Consider the following 5930-nt stretch of genomic DNA (forward strand, 5'->3'; position numbering starts at 1 on the left):
TCACCGTGACAAGGGTGAGTCCATAACATGCTAAATGGCTGACTGAATGTTTGTGTGAATGTGTTTGATTTAATGTGAACAATTTTAATTAGTCCATCTAAACCAGTTCGGCAATTTCATTGTTCTGATGTAACAATACAACATTTATTGGAGGCATATGAAGCCCATTAACCCGGGAGAAAAAAAAACTGCATTATTGTAGAAAGCCCAGGGATCAAACGTGGGGAAAAATTGTCCGGAAATTATGGTAATTGCTGTGGCTTTTTTTTTTTATAACTGAGACCAGGCACAACCTTGTGTCTTGTTCCGGTTTCAAATGAACTCTGCCAAAACGTTACATAACTTCTCTCCCAAGTCGCAAAATAACAAATCCGCAAAAAAAATATTGACGTACTGAACGTTTAGCGATTAGCATGTGGTCATGTAATGTAGCCTGCCACGTTGTCACCACACCTTCTTCCTGTTTGCATTCTTGCGACCAATCAGAGAAGAGAGTGAGCTCACCTGTTCTGTTGTGACGAGTTGGCGTTTTCATCCCCATTAAAAAGGAACCGGGCCACGGGACCAGGGCAAGTAGGCAAAGTGTGACCTGTTGGATCAAACATGCATTTAATAAAAGTGAAGGAGAAGCCATGTGGCCTTTTTATAAAGTCTGATCTTGCATGAGAGTTGGGGGGCAAACACATGCATGCTTCATGTGCTAACATGTGGACCACATTTTGTACTGTAACCTGTTCTCTTGAAGCCCCCACCCCTACCTTGAATATTTTATCCACCCCCTTTTTTGAGAGTTTTAAAATAGTTTTTTATTTTTATTTTACACAAAATGTGAACGCTAGTGTGGCTCTTCTAAGCTGTTAAGTAAGACAACGTGTTGACCGTGTATTGTTTTACAGACAGCTAATGGTCTCTGCAAGTGTGTGTTACCATGTTACAGCGCCGCCTAATGGGCGGAGGACTATAATGTACAGTACATTACCATTGATGTGAATACTAATGTAAAAAAACAAAAAAAACAATACAGAAGCACATTCTGTCCTTTTCTTACTATTCATAGAAACTCCCTGATTCCTTCTCATAATACCAGCTGATATTTTACACTCATTTGAAGAAGTGATGAGATTTTTTTGTACAATTGTGTATTTTTAAAAAAACAAAACAAAATACTTTGCTGTTTTTTTCTTTTTTACAAATGCTTTCAAGTTGGAGAGTCGGGGTTGACTTGGGGATTGATCTCAGCCGTGTCGAGATTCTGTTTGTCCGTGTGTCTGACGTGTCTGTATTATTTCCTCTTTAAAAACATTTTTTTTAAAAAGTATTTATTTTTAAAGGAGCCGTCGCGAGTTCATACAGTTGGCACCAACATTTTAATGTATTGTTTGATGAGTAAGGCTTGTTCATTTTTTGATTAAAATAAAATACCATATACTGTGTTTAAATTCTCAGTCTTTTAATTGTTTAGTGTTTTGCTCTTCAGTTTGCATATGTTGACAAGGTGAGAGACCACCCAAAATTCTTCAAAGTATGAGTCAAAGTCCAGCAATCCTTCCCTCGGTTCAACTGGACTCCACCCACCTTGTAAAGTGCCCACATCATCTCAAACATTTCATACGACCACTACAACTCAGATGTATAATTAAAGACTTGGTTACACAAAGTAAGAGCCACGTAATGCACTCCAACCAGGACTATTTATGTCCGGAAAAAAAATCAGGACTAAACATAAAAGGTAATAGTGTTGAGGTGGGCAAAAAAAGTGTGATGATAGCCATAGAACCAGAACTTGAACGTGCTACAATATAAACATGGTCTCTACTCAGCACTGTACATATAAGCTATATAATTAATTTATTATAGGTTTAATCAAATGGTGAGTTTATTTTCTTTATTTTAGCTTTAATATCCATTGATTAAATTACTTTACACTTGTATAAGAGTGTTAATGCCATGGCAACAATTTGACAGCGGAACAAAAGTAAAATATACTTACAATATTTCCTAAAGTTTGAAAAAGAATGGTACACAAATTGGACTAAAACTATGTATTATTTAAAGAATATACATTTTTATGTCCATATATATGTATATATATATATATATATACTGTATATATGTATCTTTTCTAGCATCACATTGTGTTTGTACTTTTTCTTTTTTATTAATACTCTTAAATGCAATTTTACTTGCAACATATTGTATTTTTGTTGTTTGTTTTACAATTCGTTTGTTTTAGCATTATAATATATATATATTATAAATATATTTTTACATGCGTCAAACTGGACAAACCTCAGGTATATACACCAGTATGTTGTGAAATTAGATATTTACACAAAAAGATGCAAGAGCGCCAACTGATGGCCGAATCAGCAGGGTATATATATATATATATATATATATATATATATATATATATATGTATATATATACACACACACACACATATATATATATATATGTATGTATGTATGTATATATGTAAATATATGCATGTATATATGGATATGTACGTATGTATATATGAATATATAGGTATATATGTACTTACAGTATGTGTATGTATGTATGTATGTATATATATACATACATATATATATATATGTATGTATATATATATATATATATATATATATATATATATATGTATGTATATATATATATATATATATATATATGTACATATGTGTATGTATTTATGTATGTATTTATATATGTCTATATATACCGAAGGGAATAAGCGGTAGAAAATGGATGAATGGATATAGCATTATGTTTAATTTTATTTCTTGGAAATAGTCCATTTCAATTTTCCTCTCTTGGCAATATATTGTAATCTTGTTTACATTTTTTTAATATCTCTTTTAGTATTATAAATATAAACTGATGTATATAACTTATTGTAACATTGTTTACAAATAATTCTATTTGATTGGGTGATTTATTTTAGATGTGGCCCATTACTTCTTCAATCAAAGGCAGATCCAAAGAAAGGACAATAAGAGCTCAGAGTAAAAAAAAAAAGGTTGTTCCTTTCCCAGGCTCTTACAGTTCAGATTTTGTGCAAAAGCAGGCGAAATTTACAAGGATGAAGTGATCTCATCTTCATTTAGGGGCGTGTCTCAGTCCCGCCTGTTGTGTTCTCATTGTGGCTGAGGATGAGATGCACAAGGGCCAACTCGGCTTTGAAGCCTCGCCAGGAGTTTGCATTAGTTTGGACGCCGGCTGCCGCAGCAGGATTTAGTAATGATGAAGAAAATTAACTTTTATTGTCAAAGTCACTGAGCAATCTTTTTAAGAGGACATTTCCCACTTGGTTGGGCCTAAAGTGGTCTTGAAAACGTATCATTTCTCTCTGCCTTCAAATGACAACATGTGTGAGAGAACTAAACAAAAGGGGTCTGCTTCACTTCCTTCGACAAACCTTTTCAAGGACAATCCACCTCTGTGAAGACTTTAGCGTGTGTGGGGGTGCACAAACAGCCTGGCGGTGACTGTAAATAGTAACCGTTAATGACATGTTTGCGTGCCGTCACGTGGCGCCCGCCCTTTGGCCACACTCACACACGCGCTTGAACTCGCTCAGTTTTAGCGGCGACAGGCCAATGGACCCCGAGGTCGTACAGTACGCTACTTTCACGTCGCACTACACGCTTCCACACTAGACCTCAGGTCACAGAGCATCAAAGAGTTAATTTTCAAGGAAAGTGTCAGGGGAAAAGAACTTGAGAAGAATAGAAACAAGAAGTTCACTCATTTCTACAGTTTTGTCCTCAACAGGTGAGACAAATCTTGAGTGTACTTGGCATTACACGCTGGTCATGTTTTGTTGTTTTAAGAACAAAAGAGAATTTATTTTTACGCTTTGTTGGTGAAAATTGTTATGACAACCGTAGAATTGCAGTGAATGGTGTGGCTGCTCAGCACAATAGGAGCACATCAAAACAATGACACGTCTTTCAGACCACTCCAAAGGTTGAGTAGTTTGGAATCATTTAGTTTTACAATAAAAGCACACGTTAAATTATTTTTACACTTGTTTAATAAGTGTTCTAACTCCCTGTGGCTGCCCTGTACGACGGGCCCTATTCTCTATATACAGTGGGGCAAAAAAGTATTTAGTCAGCCACCGACCGTGCAAGTTCTCCCACTTAAAATGATGACAGAGGTCTGTAATTTTCATCGTAGGTACACTTCAACTGTGAGAGACAGAATGTGAAAAAAAAAATCCAGGAATTCAGATTGTAGGAATTTTAAAGAATTTATTTGTAAATTATGGTGGAAAATAAGTATTTGGTCAACCATTCAAAGCTCTCACTGATGGAAGGAGGTTTTGGCTCAAAATCTCACGATACATGGCCCCATTCATTCTTTCCTTAACACGGATCAATCGTCCTGTCCCCTTAGCAGAAAAACAGCCCCAAAGCATGATTTTTCCACCCCCATGCTTCACAGTAGTTATGGTGTTCTTGGGATGCAACTCAGTATTCACGATTTGAGTTTATACCAAAATAGATACATGGATGATACAGCAGAGGATTGGGAGAATGTCATGTGGTCAGATGAAACCAAAAGAGAACTTTTTGGTATAAACTCAACTCGTCTTGTTTGGAGGAAGAAGAATACTGAGTTGCATCCCAAGAACACCACACCTACTGTGAAGCATGGGGGTGGAAACATCGTGCTTTGGGGCTGGGGGTTTTTCTGCAAAGGGGACAGGACGATTGATCTGTGTTAAGGAAAGAATGAATGGGGCCATGTATCGTGAGATTTTGAGCCAAAACCTCCTTCCATCAGTGAGAGCTTTGAATGGTTGACCATAATTTACAAATAAATTCTTTAAAATTCCTACAATGTGAACTTCCTGGATTTTTTTTCACATTCTGTCTCTCACAGTTGAAGTGTACCTATGATGAAAATTACAGACATCTGTCATCATTTTAAGTGGGAGAACTTGCACAATCGGTGGCTGACTAAATACTTTTTTGCCCCACTGTATACCCCACCACATATGGATTACTATTCGTATCCAACCAGGAAGAAGAAGCTGTTGTAGCGTGCATACACACATTACATCACCATGACAACACATATGCAACATTCAGCACAGGCATTTCAAATGTAAAGTGTAATCTTTTCCATGGATTTCAATGACATACATATGCCCTTGTTAAAAACAAAAAAAGCTCTAAAGCCCGATTTTACGCAGGGTGGAGAGGAGAAAACAAATAAGAGAAAAGTGCGTAAAATTAAGCGTGTAAATAACCATATAAGGGAGAATAGGGCCCTATTTGGGCAATTGGATTAGTAGTTTTATTATACAGTAGAACCTTGATTTACAAATCCCTCTTTTTGTGAACCTATCGATTTCCGAACTTTTAAAGGAGCCATATGTAATAATTTGATGTCAAGCCATCATTAAATGGCCCTGATATGTCAATAAATTATGGTAATTCCCTGATATGTTAATAAATCATGTTGTTTTCAAATACCTCTATAACTGTTAACAGTAATTCAGCCGGGATATGCTCATTTCAAAATTAGATTAACAGCCCTGAAATCTTGTCTTTATTTCGATGCCCCTCCCTCTACCGTTTGACCAATTAGAAAGTCCATTAGTGTGTCACATCCAGGTTGCCAGTTACGCACCGCCCTCTTCCGTCTAGCTACTGCCACCGGTAAAGTTACTAAACATGTCAGACCTTAGTAAATCTAAAAGGCGTCGTTAAGATTCTCAACTTATTTATGACAAAGCCAGGAACAAAACAATGATTTGTATCGGGGATGCCTTTGAAAGATGGAGACGATTGAAGGCGTAGAAGATTTTTTCATCTGACGCCAAACTTGCCAATTTCCTCCTTGATGGATAAGTCAGGCATTTAAGTCTAACAAAGCTAGTATGTTCGTGCGACGAATGCTTAGTGTGATGGTGC

At 36.4% G+C, this 5930-nt stretch overlaps 1 protein-coding gene across 1 annotated transcript in view; it reads left to right on the top strand.

Moving 5' to 3' along the window:
• Positions 1 to 1433, top strand: part of traf4a (tnf receptor-associated factor 4a) — a 75875-nt gene extending 74442 nt beyond the window's left edge. Inside the window, exon 7 of the mRNA XM_061877390.1 lies at positions 1 to 1433. This exon is cut by the window's left edge and continues 1579 nt beyond it. The gene's annotated coding sequence lies outside the window, so the exon portion shown is untranslated.
• Positions 1434 to 5930: the final 4497 nt, after the last annotated feature.

This window comes from Nerophis ophidion, linkage group LG18, assembly GCF_033978795.1.
Source record: "Nerophis ophidion isolate RoL-2023_Sa linkage group LG18, RoL_Noph_v1.0, whole genome shotgun sequence".
NCBI classification, from domain to species: Eukaryota; Metazoa; Chordata; class Actinopteri; order Syngnathiformes; family Syngnathidae; genus Nerophis; species Nerophis ophidion.